The following is a 17,281-nucleotide window of genomic DNA, read 5'->3' on the forward strand; positions in this document are numbered from 1 at the left end:
ATTAAGAACCACAATGGAAATGTTTATCGATCTTTTTTAATGGAAATAAAAGGATACTGAAATAAGTGAGGAGGGTATAATAACCCTTTCTGCTGAAATAAGAATAGGACAGATAACGTTGATATAGAAAGGAAATATTCGCGGTAAATGTATATAAACGCCATTTTAGACAAAAGAAGCCAGAACAAAAATTAAGTGCTGAGAAATCCAAAAAAACGGACTTGTGGTTATCAAGTCAGAATAGTTAACATTACTCAGTGCCAACACATTAAGTGCCAAAATGTTAAGGCTCAATACCGCTAAAAGCTAATATTTAACATCCCCTCCTTTTCCAGGTTGTTTTTTATAAGAAATATATCGGGAGAACGATTGGACTAATGAAGGTAGAAATGAGATGGGAGCAGTGATTCATACAGAAACAGGTAAAATAAATGAGTTTGGAGAAACCAGGAAAAGACATATGAGCAAAACAAAATTACAAACTTCTATATGTAAATATAATACTCTCTCCCCATACAGATTTCACATGCCTGTCCTATAAATTATAGAAAGGTGCCTCATTCCCTTCAAAAAAAGAGCCCCAATCGAGCTATATAATGTGGATAACATTAAGACTGTTAGGTAAGACCCTTTTTGGTATTATCTACTTAAATAAAACTTATGAACAGTAAGGGTGCCTAGTTACAAGTCATTTAGTGAACCTATTACCCAGTTTAATGAGCTCAGGTAAATAAATCCAGGAGGTCCTTTATTAATAAGTAGAGCCACTTTGGCATCTGTTTGAAAAACAGACTAGAATTATAGGATTTTTCTGTTGTAAATGCAACGTCAATGCTGCGATAGCAGTACAGAACTGATGTTTTATCGTCTAGAGTGTTTATAAATATACCAGAATTATCATGTTGGATCAGTATCATATTTTGAATCTATTTTTGGGTTCATCTGGAACCATTAGAAAGAAACGAGTACTTTTTATAGAAAATAAGAAATGTATGTTTCCAACTGTTTCATCATTCTTTTAAAAGATTAAACGTCTGGCCAAAGAAAATTCTTGTCTTTGAAAATTGATATCAATATATGATCGTCTATGGTAATGTGATGAGCAAAGATGTAATATACTGTAAATTGGATGACTAATGAAAACGGTATTCTGTTTTATCTAGAATAATGGCTGGATAATCACCTGTCCTGAGGAAGACATATTAGATTGTCGAAACGCGTAGACACAGCCAAACTCACCTGTATCAGGATTATATTGTGAAATTATTTTTATTACAAATTTTGATGAAACTCTGTGTTTTCTCTTTAAACAAAAGAAGGGATTAACTCAATGGTTTTTTGATATTTTAATCATTTTTACTAAATATATGTTGTGTATTCAATTATCTGAATGGATCTATACAATTTTATATCATAATTAAAGATTATTTTTGATATCATTTTTACTCTTTGCTCATTCTATATGTTGTTCGTGTGCGAATACTGTAAAGTTTATTACATGTCCTAGAGAAAAGCCAGATTGTTTTTTGTAAGTCTGCCTGGGTGTTTATATTGCACAAAAAATTGTTTCCCTGACCCAGGAGTCATATCCCAATCAGGGGGTCCTTGATACAATACACAGTATTACCCACGGTGCATCCGTGTGGGACTTGTTTTTATAACCTATCATAGGTGGTTTAGTGTTGGAAAATCATCGGTTTCTTTTCTTTCCTCAAAGAATAATACGTAAGAATTGTGACCATATCTTTCTTGTCATTTTTCAAATGAAATATTGAATTTTTGTGTTGTTCAATCCCTGAATTATCCTAGTTTTGACGTGACATTTGCAACAGTTCTTCTGACAAAATGGCAAATCTACAAACATTCGGGTTTTCGGATGAGGATTTTGCCACACTAGTAGGTACAAATATAGATTTTGGCGGAAATCAAGCCAGTAACCAAACCAATAACAGCGACCAAAATACACTACTAAATCTCCCAAAAAAACTCATCAGAATAGAGGCCCATGGAGAGTTTATGCTGAATTACTTAAAGAATGGCATAATCCCAATGGGTCTTAGAGTTCGCAATATCCCTGGCCTTTTTGTAGACGTTAAAAGCTTCTTAATAAAGTGGAGTATGATTGCGAGTCGTTGTTCCAGGGATCTTATGATCTTGATTATATCAACATCCAAAGAAATAGCCACAGAAATAAAAAAAGAAATACAGGAACTAGAAGACAAAATTAAAAAATCAACAACAGTTGAAGAAGCAAACAAACAATTAGAGAACATAAAAAAGGACATTTTATCTTTTGCTGATTATCTGAAAAAAAGAAAGGAAGAAAAATTTACAAAGGATAAAAGGTTTTATTCTGTAGAAAGAACATATCCATATATTGTGGATGGTTTTTTCAAAACAGACCCACATACAGGAACATATAATACTCCCTTTCAACATAGGATTAACAATTTTTCGAATTCCTCAGCATCAGAATCAGAGGAAGAAGGCACTATGGGATACCAAGAAGATAGACCTTTTGAACCACGAAATGGCCAAAGGAACAGTCGCCAGCCTTTTTTAGGCCAGCGGGGGGGGAGGAGAGGCCGCCAGAGAGTCCGGTTTCAGAACCATACAAGGGGCAATTACCAAACGAACCAATATGCCCAGGAACCTCAGCAATACTTAGAAACGAGGAACAAACAGTATTGGAGGAACGGGATGTAATCCCCATTTTCAACCTATCCTCACAAACTCTTAACCCGTCAGACCTATCTCTCCTCACCAAGGGTTTATCCTTTGTTCCGCATGCCTATGTGAATACATTTGAACTCTACCAGGATATCCATTCCTTTTTGAGAAAAATAAGATTAAAATTTTTTTTCCAACAAACTGAATCGATAGAATTAGAAAATATCAATAACAACATTGTAGCTCTACCCTCAACATTTACACCCTCTTTACAACAGGTAGGCCCAGAAATGGGCATTTTTGAAAAAGTTGTACTCAAACGGTTGGACCAGGCTCTTAAATTTATTCCCAAGCCTAGGTACAACATTTCAAAAGAGGAACATGAGTCGTTAGAAAAATTAAAAAATGACAATACACTGGTAATTAAAAGCAGTGACAAAGGTGGTGGGATTGTCCTGCTAGACTGTAAAACTTATGAAAACAATATGACTAAAATGTTAAGTGACCCTAACTTTTATAAGAAAATTAAGTCTAATCCAACAGAAAAAATAGTCAAGACTATAAGTAAGATAACATCAAAAGCTCTGAACGAAGGGATAATAAACAAAAAAGAATTTGAATTTTTAAACACATCGACTAAGAAGGTATCTTGTATATATGGACTACCCAAGATACACAAAGACCAAAACAATCCCCCCTATCGGCCAATTGTTTCAACAATAGGAACACCCCTAGAGGCTCTTTCAAAATATCTAGACAATATTCTACGTCCGTATATATCTCTATCGCCATCCTATGTTAAAGACACAGGCGAAATGATAGTAAAGATAGAGAATTTGTCATATAATGAACACAATGATATCCTGGTGACTCTTGACATCGAGTCGCTCTATAGTAATATACCTCAAGTAGGAGCAATAGAGGCCACTATGTGGTTCATTGACCTCCATAAGATTCCCTGTTCAAAACCATTTATTAATGAGTGCCTGACACTGATACTGAAAGAAATCTTCTTTGAATTCGGTGAAGATCTATATTTGCAAGTCAAGGGAGTAAGCATGGGAGCCTCTATGGCCCCCTCGATAGCAAATATTTATATGACCCGCTTTGAAAACAACTGCATTTTTAATGAAATGGCCCCTTTCTTTGAGTCTGTTTCCCATTGGTGCCGTTACATAGATGACATCTTTTTTGTATGGACCGATGGGGAACAGACTCTAAAAGAGTTCCTCCTATGGATAAACCTAGCGGATGAAAATCTGCGATTTACTTCACATATTAACAGAAATAAAGTGGAATTTTTGGATATATACATAAGAAACAATGAAGGTCTGCTAGAAGTGGATTTATACACTAAACCCACTGCTCGTAACACTTTGTTACACTTCCAGAGTTACCACCCGAGTTGCCAAAAAAACAGCATCCCCTTCTCTCAATTTTTGAGACTAAGGCGAAATTGCACGAATTTAAAAGATTTTGATATCCAAGCTGAAGCAATGAAACAGAAGTTTATCCAAAGAGGATATCCTCACCGTTTGATCAGAGAAGCCTATAAGAGGGCCCGTTTTTATGATCGAGATGCCCTCCTTAAATCTCAAAAGCATAAATCTGACCCTCAACTGGTGTGCATTACCAAGCACTCTACCATGGACTCAACAATACGGCAAATAATCAATTCTAACTGGCATTTGTTAAATATAGCTGAGAATGAACAAAAGATACCAAAACCAATGTTCGCCCATAGGCGAAACAAAAACTTAAAAGACCAGATCGTCCACTCTCGGCATAAAAGCAACACAAGAAAGGATCCTTTTATTCAGAAATCAATTGAAGGAACCAATGCATTTAGAGGCACTTCACGCTGTGGATCCTGCCAATCCTGCGATACCATTATCACTGGTGAAAATATGAGGTTTAACAACGTAAACATCAATGCCAAGGAGCTATGGACCTGTAACACCAAGAATGTAATTTATTTGATTACATGCCCCTGCGGTTTAGGGTATGTCGGTGAGACATCCCGCATGATAAAGATAAGACTGACAGAGCATAGATCGGCAATCAAAACTCGGAAACTATCAGCTCCGCTTGTGAACCATTTTCTGGAATACAAGCATGAACCAGAAGACCTCAAGTGGCGTATTCTGGAGAGAATCCATCTCCAAAAAACACAGGGAGGTGACGTAACACGCAGGAAAAGGGAAGTCTATTGGATTTTCACTTTGGACACCTTTAACCATGGATTAAATCAAGATTTACCATGGGAAAACGCAATTACATAAAGAGATGAAAATAAAAAACGGAACAAAATAAAAAAGAGTAAAATGGAACCACACCCGGCAATATCCCTCTGTTACTGCTATTGAAAATTATCTTAGCTGTAAATACTTCAAATAAAATATGTAACTAAGGGGAAGGGCACATTGAACGTGTTGAAAACGTTTTATAGGTTGAGAACACATACTCTAAAAAGGTGTGCCTAGAATGGAAAGCACTACTGCCTTGCAGTTTTTCCATATACAATCTCGAGCACATCTATCTCAGCCAGTACCGCTTTAAATAGGGGCAGAACCTTTTTGAAATATCCGGCCAATCCCAGAGTACAAATAGCGGGAGTTAACAAACCAAGGGAAATCCTTCGTATCTGTCGGAATCAGAAGCGGGACCACACGCGTGCAACCATCGGAAAATCATACGGGTAAGAAATAGGGAGCTGTCCCATGCTTAGCAAATCCTGTTTGTGCCAAACAGCGAGAATTTAATGACTGACAATAACAATGGCAGTTTGTCTTGGCATACATGAACTAACGTATGCTAGCTGTTGTTTTTCCCATAGCCGACGGGAACGCTGACAATCTCAAGCGCCCGACCCCGCCCTACACAAAGCGTTCAACGGGACGGAAACGAAAGAGGATTTAAACGGGGAACATATTTTAGACTTTGGGTTGCTGCCAAAGATTTCAACAAGGTAAAGAATATTTGGGGAATTTAGATATCCCTTGTGAGACCCTCTCTGCTTATAACGCACATACCTAACTAAAACTGGCTCATTTACGTTTCATGTCGTTTTCACTTAGGGAAAGAAACTATTTTAAACAAGCGACCCATTTATCCAACTCGCTTTCAACCGTGGCTCGCTTTCTGTGAAGAGTGTTTAGAGCCCGCAAAAAGAATAAACAGATACTGACAGACGTACTCGACATCATTTTCGAGAAGTAGATCACCTTTTGCAAGGTAATGGTTACAAATGTAAAATAAGTTTACAACCAGGGTTACAATTAAGAACCACAATGGAAATGTTTATCGATCTTTTTTAATGGAAATAAAAGGAGACTGAAATAAGTGAGGAGGGTATAATAACCCTTTCTGCTGAAATAAGAATAGGACAGATAACGTTGATATAGAAAGGAAATATTCGCGGTAAATGTATATAAACGCCATTTTAGACAAAAGAAGCCAGAACAAAAATTAAGTGCTGAGAAATCCAAAAAAACGGACTTGTGGTTATCAAGTCAGAATAGTTAACATTACTCAGTGCCAACACATTAAGTGCCAAAATGTTAAGGCTCAATACCGCTAAAAGCTAATATTTAACATCCCCTCCTTTTCCAGGTTGTTTTTTATAAGAAATATATCGGGAGAACGATTGGACTAATGAAGGTAGAAATGAGATGGGAGCAGTGATTCATACAGAAACAGGTAAAATAAATGAGTTTGGAGAAACCAGGAAAAGACATATGAGCAAAACAAAATTACAAACTTCTATATGTAAATATAATACTCTCTCCCCATACAGATTTCACATGCCTGTCCTATAAATTATAGAAAGGTGCCTCATTCCCTTCAAAAAAAGAGCCCCAATCGAGCTATATAATGTGGATAACATTAAGACTGTTAGGTAAGACCCTTTTTGGTATTATCTACTTAAATAAAACTTATGAACAGTAAGGGTGCCTAGTTACAAGTCATTTAGTGAACCTATTACCCAGTTTAATGAGCTCAGGTAAATAAATCCAGGAGGTCCTTTATTAATAAGTAGAGCCACTTTGGCATCTGTTTGAAAAACAGACTAGAATTGTAGGATTTTTCTGTTGTAAATGCAACGTCAATGCTGCGATAGCAGTACAGAACTGATGTTTTATCGTCTAGAGTGTTTATAAATATACCAGAATTATCATGTTGGATCAGTATCATATTTTGAATCTATTTTTGGGTTCATCTGGAACCATTAGAAAGAAACGAGTACTTTTTATAGAAAAGAAGAAATGTATGTTTCCAACTGTTTCATCATTCTTTTAAAAGATTAAACGTCTGGCCAAAGAAAATTCTTGTCTTTGAAAATTGATATCAATATATGATCGTCTATGGTAATGTGATGAGCAAAGATGTAATATACTGTAAATTGGATGACTAATGAAAACGGTATTCTGTTTTATCTAGAATAATGGCTGGATAATCACCTGTCCTGAGGAAGACATATTAGATTGTCGAAACGCGTAGACACAGCCAAACTCACCTGTATCAGGATTATATTGTGAAATTATTTTTATTACAAATTTTGATGAAACTCTGTGTTTTCTCTTTAAACAAAAGAAGGGATTAACTCAATGGTTTTTTGATATTTTAATCATTTTTACTAAATATATGTTGTGTATTCAATTATCTGAATGGATCTATACAATTTTATATCATAATTAAAGATTATTTTTGATATCATTTTTACTCTTTGCTCATTCTATATGTTGTTTGTGTGCGAATACTGTAAAGTTTATTACATGTCCTAGAGAAAAGCCAGATTGTTTTTTGTAAGTCTGCCTGGGTGTTTATATTGCACACAAAAAAATATATATATATTATTCACTAATATCCATACAACGGCACAGAAACCCGTTTTCAGATTAAGTCATAACGCATGCTGTCACATTAAGCAAGCCCTATTCCTCCAGCCCCCTAGAAAGCACACCGAGTTCTCAAAACAAACCAAACCTCCAGCAGACCTGGGAAATCCCCCGTAGCTATTGTTTTGATTTCGTTCGAGAACTCCTGTAAAGAATGCAAGAACGACCAGTTCTTATGACATCCTTACTGACGTATTATGTCCATCCTTACGTCAAACACGGCACCTTTCAGATATAAATATACCAACGCTGCCCTAAGCAAAGACACGGTGGTGATGAGCTTGGAGCAGCGCTACTTGCCCGAGAGCCCAGCTGATGCAGGAAGCACACGGACGCTGCCCCTCCCTTTTGACGCGCTGAGAGAGACGCTGTCTTTTCTCCTGCCGAGAAATCCAGCCTCCGGCGTTTCCGGCTTACCTTCGCGGGTAACTGGGATACCGAGTCCTGAGAGAGAGATACCAGCCCTCCTGCCTTCTAAATCACAGGTACTGAACTGACTAACCCTTTACAGAGAATTCTTGAGTCAGATTCTTGGCAAAACAAACTTAACTTAAACTGCTACTTACTTACTCCCTCCCACGTATTAGGCTTAGGTCAGGTACACCGGGGTAGGCGTAGTTAGAAGCACCAGTTGAGTACGATTAGTCAATGTATATATGTATGTATATCTTTTATCCATTTTAAAGTATCATATGGCTAAGAAACCATATCAATGCTTTTACAGTATTATTTTATTATCCTGCTTTTACTGTATGCACTTTACTTAACCTTAAGTATTGCTACTGTAGCGATTCATTTCTCTTGTATGAGAAAAAGAGACTGATCAATAAATAACACCTTTTTATTGAAACACAACCATCTCTTGTTTCTCTACAATCTGGTGGAACTAAGTATGCACGTACTGACTGAGTAAAATAGTTGTCTTTTGTTTTCACACGACTCTGGAGATATACTCTTGATTAGGGAGAGCAAAGTTGTCATGTTCTATGGTTGTCAGAAACTAAATCCCTTCTTGTCTATCCAGGGAGGTTAAACTCCTCCTCGCCTATTCGAGAAAGTTTCTAGTGAACTCTGAGCTAGCTGGCACACAAAACTTAAGTCTAATATCGTCAGTAGAAGACCTAGTTAACCTCTGTCCTACGTCTATACTATTGAAGATATTATTCCAATGTGCAGAGCCTATTGGGATAATAGGAACTACACTACACCAATTAGTTGTTACCTAGCACATAAGCCACCTAAATGCATTTTATACTTACAATTCGACCTCTCCATCACATAAATGAATACAAAAAGCAAGTTTAAATTGCGTTTGTTTACGAATAAGCTGCACATTAGTTCACAATACGATAACAATACATATTAGCTGGGTTTATTTTTGCAGCATGCAAGCAACGTTAGTTCTCCCCATGTGTAAAATAATAAAAAATAATGTGTGCACTTTACTCTATTGTTGGTTAATTTCGAAAAACATGCAATCAGTGAATGTTACTGTTATGGGACACTAACTTTACGAGGGGTACACAAAATTTTGCGTTTGCCACCTCGCTCCATCAATTCCCTCATCTGGTGATTCTATCACCAAATAACTCTCAAAAGTTTGGAAAATTTAGCAGAACATGTTTCAACTTCTTTTTGTTAATGTCATTTATAATGTTGTCTCTTTTTCTTTAGAATTTTTGAAAACCTTTTCTTTTACTTCCTCCATTTCTATTTCATTCTTTTCTCTCATCCTGGCTAATCGTTCTTCATTTCTTTTCTTTATCAGATTTTTGAAATCTCTTCTACCTTTATATATACAGCATAACCTTATCATAAGGATTGCTACCACTAAGACTGTCATTGGTATTAGTATCTTACCAATAATTGAACTACCTATTTCTTGAAACCAGTGCTTAATTGCTGAAAAACGTTTGGCCAATTTATCAAGGACACCTTCAACCTCCAGTGGTTCAATTTCTTTATGCAAATCTTTAATATTTATAATATAATTCTCAATATTCTGACTTTTGTCTGGAATGTAAGTGCAACAGTGTTGAACTTTCACAATTCCGCAGACTCCTCCCTCTTTTGCTAAAATGATATCAAGGGCAAGTCTGTTTTGCATAACCATAGTTCTCATAGCAACCATTTCAGTATCTACCATCAGGAATCCTCCTGCTGTGTCTGTTGATAATTTATCAACTATTGTGGCCAATTTTCTGATCCTATTTGCATTAAACGAAATTCCCACTGCTGGTATCAGTGCTCCAAACACATCTCCTATTATTTCTAAGGCACTCTCTCTTCTTTTTCTACTTAAAACGTTACCTTTGTCATGCTTTCCATTAGTACCTCTATCTACATGAACAATTTTAGGAAAGATCAAACCCACATAACATGTCCCATACCTATGGTCAGGCAGTCTATAATAAGCTTTGTTTCCACATATAAAATGAATTCCCGGAAAAACAGGATCATTTCCCCCTTTAAATCCCCAACCTCCTGTAATTCTATAGGTGTCTTCACATTGACTTGCAGCCACAAATAATGGTCATATATTGAATTATCTCTCCTGATACAAAATTTTCCCAACATTGATGCATCTATATTGATCGCTACATTCACATTTTTATCCTCAATGTTCTCATCATCAAATGTGTAATATTTTGACTTTGCATGCTTCATTTTCTCTTTTCGTTTATATGCAATTCTCCTTTCTTCAACCATGTTTAGGAAAGCTTTTTCTTCAATTCTCATTTTACATGTCAAATTATTATTAAATGCATAATCATGTGTTAACTCATCTACTTCTAAGAAATATTCTCCCATTAATTCTGCATGTTTTCTTCTATTTAGTGTATTATCAATCTTTAATTTCGCAAATATTTCATCTACATTGGAATATTGATACTCCAATTTCCCAGTCCTATAAAACAAACTTGCCATTACACTACAAGTTACTCCATAAGTAAGAGGAAGGTGGTGATATGTCACCCCTTCTGACACTGATGCTGGCAATTTTACACAAACATAACAGTCATCAACATTCATTGTTTTAATGTACTCTAACAATAGCTTTGAAAAGGTATCTTTAGTATAGTCACTAATTGACCTATCTTGATGCAACTCTGGCTTGTATACATAACTCTCATGCACCTTTTCTTTCTCAATTGGCTTGCTTGAACTCATATTCTGTTTCAATTTCGTTAAATTAGTTTGGAAAGGAATCACAATAGATAAAATTATCCATAATATAGTCATCAACCCCATACATATGGAAAAACACCTGCACCATTTTCTAAAAATAGAACATTTCGTTCTGTCATTATTCATTGACATTTTCACTAACACCGTTTCTTCGACCTTTTGTCACCTATAAATTTCACACCACTTAGCACGCTAACAAGTTTTCTTCGACCTTGTGTCAATTTCTATTCTAAATAATGTTATAATTAGATTTTCTAACAAGTTTCTCTTCGACCTTGTGTCAACTCCGACCTCTTCCATATGTACAAAACCGTCTCACAGGACTTCAGACTTTTTACTTTAATATCATATACTTTGAGCACCTATCTTTCCATTTCTTAATTGACTTCTTTTACTCACTTTTCCCAATTGGCTTTGGGTCATACAGGTTTTCTTGACTACTATTAACTTCAACAATGGGTGGCAGTACAATGTATGTCCACTCAGGTGATTTATACCTCTGATTTGGACATCTTACTCTTTTAGGCCTTTGAATAGTCTCTATTTTCTTTCCCAAAGTTTCTTTTTGGCTAGAGATCTCATTCACTTGGTCTTCTTGCTCTTTTGTTTTGTTCACTATTTTGAATTTTAATCCTCCAGCACCTTTAGGCCAATTATCTCCTTTGCAGACTTTCTTAGTCTTCGGCTCTATTGTATTATGCTCCACTCTCCAAGCTCTTTTTCTTGGGCTTTTTCTTAATGGAGTTTCATCTGCACTGTCATCAGTTTCACTTTCAGTGTCTTCCACTGTATCATTGATTATGATCTTTACAACGTCTTTGTCTTCATCAGTTTCAGTTCTCTCTACTGTTACTCTGTTAGGAACACCTTCATAACTGGTACTTGGAATCTCGTCCTTGTCGTGAGTTACTTCCTCTTCTCCAGTTTCAGGATTTCCGTTCCTGCCTTCAGAGTCTTCAGTTTTCTTTACAGTTTTCTCTTTTTACACAACTTTTTCTTCACTTTCTTTTGCGTCTTTACTGGTGCTTGACTTTACCGATTCTCGACCTTCAAGTTCATCTTCTGAATCTGGTATTTCAATAATCTCCCTTTCACCTTCACCTTCAGATGCAGAACTGGCTTCTGATACTTCCGGATGTCGACGTTCCTGTCGATCTTCAGTATATGGATCCTTTTCTGGTTTACCTTCAGAATCAGAGTCAGTTGTACTTTCACCGTCGTATGGGTATTCAGGTTCAGGCACACGGATGGTGTGACTAGCATGAACCCACCTTTTCAGTCCAGCACACTTAACTGCAGTAGTACTGACCAAGATCACTTGACGTGGTCTCTGCCACCTTGGTACTAAACAATTCCTTCTGCGATGAACTTTTACTGGTACCCAGTCCCCAGGGACTAGATCATGAGCTGGAGTTTTCTCTTTGGTATTTGATTCAGTTCCCACCTGGTGGAGCACAGAAGTTACTACATCAGATAGATTCTTGCAGTAATCCAGAATGATATCATCATTTATAGTTAGCAGTTTATTAACTGGTACATAAGCCTGCCTCATCACCCTTCCCATCAAAATTTCATGAGGGCTCAAACCAGTTTTCCTGTCAGGTATGCTTCTTAATGTCATTAACACAAGTGGCAAAGCATCTGGCCACTTCATTCCTGTTGCCAAACACATTTTTGCAATTGTATTTTTAATTGTTCCATTCACCTGTTCAACTACTCCTGAAGCTCAGGTCTGTATGCACAATGTAGTCTCTGGCGAATGTCCAGAGTCTCACAAATCATCCGCAATAAATCATTTTGGAAATGCGGGCCTCTGTCCGATTCAATCGTGACTGGAAACCCGAAACGTGGTATTATTTCACGTAGAAACAATTTAGCAACAGTTATTCCATCATTTCTTCTAGTGGGGAAAGCTTCTACCCATCGAGAGAACAAACAGATTATCACAAGCACATATCTGAGTCTGTTACATGGAGGTAATTCAATAAAATCCATCTGAACTCTTGTAAATGGGCAACCCTCCCGTCCTATGGTTCCCAAACTCACAACAGTTTTTCTGTTTGGATTGAATTGCTGGCAGACCAAACATCTTTGACACAAACTTTCAGCAATCATTCTAAACTTAGGATTATACCAAGTCTGCCTAAAGAGACGGATCATAGCGTCTCTGCCAATGTGTGCTTGACCATGGTACATTCGGGCCATATCTGAAATCATGCTATCAGGCATTACTGGTCTTTCATCTTTGTAAACCCAAATTTCATCTTCCTCTCTTTGTCTGCAAACTGATTTTAACCAAATATCTTTTTCCTCTGTTTCTGCCTCTTCTTGCATCTGCTTCCCTTCCTGCCAAGTTTCCACTACAGTGGTTAGCATTAAAGGACTTGGAACATGTTCTACAGTTTTCTCTTGATTGATTGAAATTAGATTTTTGGCACAATGTTTTGCAATTGCATCAGCATAACTGTTACCTCTGGTGATGTAATCTTCACCTTTCTTGTGGGCTGACCATTTTACCACAGCCAATTTCTCAGGCAACTGTATCACTTCAATCAATGTTTTCACAAACTCTGCATTCCGAATAGGTGTTCCTGCAGAGGTCAAATAGCCTCTTTGGGACCAAAGCTGGACATAATCATGAACAACTCCATAACCATATTGACTATCGGTCACTATGGTTACTTTCACCTCTTTTCCCAACTCACAGGCTCGTATCAAAGCAATCAACTCTGCTATTTGAGCAGAATGAATTCCTTTAAAACAAGATGCTTCCAACACTTCCGCTACTGTACAAACAGCATATGCAGCACTTAGAACACCACTCTCTGTTCTCAAGCAAGATCCATCCACAAACATTACAAAGTCTGATTCATGCAAAGGTTCATCTTTAATGTCTGGACGAGGCTTTGTGCAATATTCCAGAACATCCAAACACTTGTGATCAAGCTCACCTTTTACTTCTGCTTCAACTGTATCAGGTAACAGTGTCGATGGATTTATATTCACACATCTGGCAATTGTCACATTTTCAGCTCCCAGAATTATTTTCTCATATTTTGTCATTCTGCTGTTAGTCATGTACTGAGTCTTTGCTCTTGTGAGGAGAATCTCCACTGAATGAGGTACATAGACTCTCACCGGAAATCCCAATACAATTCCTTCACTTTGCTCCAAATTTACACTGGTTGCTGCTACTGCTTTCAGACAACCTGGCAATGCCTTTGCAACAGGGTCCAAAACAGCTGAGAAATACGCAATTGGCTTTCTCATTCTTCCATGCCTCTGAATTAATACTGACAGAGCACATCCTTCTCGCTCACTACAGTACAGTTCAAATTCTTTTTCATAATCAGGCATTCCCAAAGCTGGTGCTTCACACAATTTTGTTTTTAGCTGTTCAAATGCTTCCATCTCTGTTTTGGTGAAAACAATAGGGTCTCTGATGTCTGCCTTTGTCAATCTCTGCAATGGTTTTGCAATCAATGAAAATCCACGTATCCACTGTCTGCAGTACCCACCATTCCTAGGAACATTCTCACCTGTCTTTGAGTTTTAGGAGGCTGCATTCCTTGTATCATTTTAATCCTCTCAATTATGACCTGTCTGATTCCCTTTGCAATCTTGTGGCCTAAATACTGTACTTCTTTCTGGCAAAACTACAATTTTGATGGAGACACTTTATGTCCCTCCACTGCCAAATGATTCAACAATGCCACTGTGTCAGTCACACAGGCATCCTTTGTTTTCGATGCAACTAATAGATCATCAATATACTGTACCAACACAGATTCTCCAGGCATGCTCAAATTTTCTAATGATATCTTTAGCAACTGATTAAAAATCGATGGACTCTCAGTGTACCCTTGTGGAATTCTACACCATGCTAAGATACGATTTTGGAACCAAAACGCAAAAATTGGTTGGCTTTCTGGATGCAATGGAACAGTAAAGAACGCATTGCATAGATCGATCACTGTATACCACTCTGCATCATGTGGTATCTGGTACAAAATCACTGCTGGATTCGGGAAAATTGGACAACATGGGACAACAATTTTATTAACTTTTCTCAGGTCCTGCACAATTCTAAATGTTCCGTTTGGCTTCTCCAATCCCATAATTGGTGAATTACAAGGACTTCTCTCAAGTTCTCGCAAAATTCCCTGCTCAATTATTTTATCAATCACTGGGGTAATTCCTTCAATTACCTCGGCAGTCATTTTATACTGAGGTATATTCGGATAACTTGCACCTTCTTTTATGGACACTTTCACAGGATCAACTCTTCTCATTAAACCTATATCTTTTCCAGTGAAGTCCCACACACTCTCTTTCACTGCCTCTTTCAGTTCAACTGGAATTTTCTCTTTATCAAAAACAGGAAACAGTTTGTCTTGTTCTCCCTCAATCATGAGCATTGTCAGTTTATACAAACTATCTACATCTGGAGTCTGTAATTCTATGCCATCTGGTGAACAGTATATGGCACAGTTCATTTTACATAATATATCTCTACCTAACAAATTAACAGGACTGCTGTCACATACCACAAACCGATGCATATCTTTATACGTTCCAATCTCTATTTCAACTGGTTTTGTCAAGGGAGTATTCATCTGTCTGTTAGCTACACCTACAACCTGGATTGTCTCACCCGAGAGAGGAAGATTTTGAACTTCCACTGATCTAACAGTAGAACGGGTAACACCAGTGTCCACTAGGAAAGTTATTTCCACATCATTCACTTTTCCACTCACAAATGGACCTGACTGATCTACCTCAAGAGTGGCTCCAAGCACACACTCTTCTTTCTCCCTCAGACACCGTCAGAAACTTTCATCCGGCTCCCTGCCATTCTCCTCTTGCAACCAATATTGAGGACACGCATTTACTCTTTGCGGTCTTTTTACCTGCTCACCACCACTGAATCCTGTCTCTGCACTGTATCTCTGCTGATTCCCACTGTATGGCAGTGGGGGTTGCGGCACCTGACTTTGCTGATTTGCTATCTGCTGTTGTTGCGGTTGCTGCTGATTTACTTCAAACTGCACCTGCGGATTCAATGATGTATATTCCCCATTAACTCTAGGTGGACATTTACACTCTCGTTTCCAATGCCCTATCTGGCCGCAGTTGAAACATGGCATGTTCTTTTTCAATTCATCAATATTTCCTACCAATTTTGGTTTACCTTTGATCCCACCTTGATTCCCTACATTCTTATTCTCCATTTGTGCTACTTGTTGCTCCGCTACTTTTACTTGTGCCCACATTGCTTTCTCTTTCAGCTTCTTTTGTTTGGTATCAATCTCCTCACTACAAAATTTTGCTTGTCTCAGGACCTTATCTACTGAACTCGACTGCCAATCCATCATGCTATGTCTAATCATGTCTGAGATTTCTGGTCTTAATCCATATACAAATCTATAGACAAAATGGCTCATGTCCTTCTCATTTAACTCCTCATAACCACTGTACTGTTTGAAAACTAACAACAACCTTTCATAAAATGAATGCACAGTTTCTTTTGGCTCTTGTGTTGTTCTGTCTATTTTTACCCAATCAGTTTCTTTTGGAGGTATCTTGTTTTTCAACCATACTATCACTTGCTCATATTTCCTCATCACATCTGATGAAGGAGCTCCTGTTTTCTCATCTCTGGGATACTCCTCCCTAGGCCAATCCACAGATATTTTACATTCTGTCCATAAATCTGTTGGCACCACTATGACAAATAATCCATCTAAATCAATCCACAATACTTTTGACACCTTTACAAATCTGTCCACTTGTCGATACCATTCTACTGGCTTCTCTCTTAATCTGGGTAAATCATTCGTAAATGACAATATATCTTGTCTGCTCCAAGGCACATGTACATATCCTCCTCCAGGAAATTCTCTCATAGGGAATTCAGTTACCACTTTTTCCTTCTCCCTAATGGGGAAAGCTAAAGTAGACTTGTCACTATTTTCTTCTTTCTTCTTTGCCCATTTGACTCTCCATTTTCCTACATCACCCCATTTGCGCAGCAACACAATCAAATCCTTTATCTGTACTTGTCTTCCTGCAGTATTCATGTTTTCAATGTCTCTTTCTGCAAAATCTACTCTATAAGATTTCTGCAATGACTTTATTTTGGAAAAATCTATTCCATATTCACATGCCACTTCTTCTAATTGATCATACATTGTCTTTGCTCTCCATGTTATGCTTTTACATAAAAACATGAGCTCATCATCCTGATGTTTTTAATTTGTCTGTCCCAATTGTTCCAATTATTAATTCTTCCATATCTATTTTTAATTTAGCCACATCCAACCCTTTTAATTCCTGCTCTTTTAATTTTAATGATTTTATCCATTCACTCAACTCTTTTTCTGATGGTCCCATGGGTGTTTGAGTTAAATCTATTTTATCTGCACTTCTCTATATCCGCATGACAAATTTTGATTAAAAGTTAACTCTGGTGAATTTACACTCATATTCTGCCTTATTTCTGATAGATCAGGACAAGTATTCTC

Source organism: Lissotriton helveticus, chromosome 2_1 (assembly GCF_964261635.1).
Source record: "Lissotriton helveticus chromosome 2_1, aLisHel1.1, whole genome shotgun sequence".
Taxonomy (NCBI): domain Eukaryota; kingdom Metazoa; phylum Chordata; class Amphibia; order Caudata; family Salamandridae; genus Lissotriton; species Lissotriton helveticus.